Source organism: Pyxicephalus adspersus, chromosome 1 (assembly GCF_032062135.1).
Source record: "Pyxicephalus adspersus chromosome 1, UCB_Pads_2.0, whole genome shotgun sequence".
Classification (NCBI taxonomy): domain Eukaryota; kingdom Metazoa; phylum Chordata; class Amphibia; order Anura; family Pyxicephalidae; genus Pyxicephalus; species Pyxicephalus adspersus.
Window position 1 is genome coordinate 113,241,261 of NC_092858.1, and position 658 is coordinate 113,241,918.

Genomic DNA, 658 nt, shown 5'->3' on the forward strand with positions numbered 1-658 from the left:
AAATCAGAAAGGGTAGGTTACCAGTTGAGTCTTCTGGCAAGATAAAACTGCCATCCGATTTCTGTAATCTGGTGTCCTCCATTGCAGAGTTAATAGATGCAGTCTATCCACCAAATTTACAAAACTATCACAATTTTACCAGACTGTAGGAGAGGGCCATTCTTGCTGCTAAAAATGAAGATGTCCACGAAATAAACAATCACATACTTGCCATGTTACAAGGCGTATTTACTGAATAAAAGTATAACGATACCGTAGTAGATGCCGATGAGGTCATCAATCTCCCAATAGAATTCCTAAACTCATTTGATCCGGCTGGATTACCACCACATCTTCTTTTACTTAAAAGTTGGCTCTCCAATTATTTTACTACGCAACCTTGACCCACCAAAACTTTGCAACAGCACAAGGTTTTGTGTTAAGAATCTGCTGGCCAATGTAATTGAAGCCACTATCTTAACAGGAAAGGGAGGGGGTGAAACAGTTTTTTCCCACGTATACCACTCATTCCCACAGATCTCCCTTTTCAATTTAAGAGATTACAAATTCCAGTGAGACTTGCGTTCTCTATCACAATCAACAAGTCACAACAGGGGCAGACTATTACGTACTGCGGAGTGGATTTGGGATCACCCCGTTTCTCTTACGGACAGCTTTA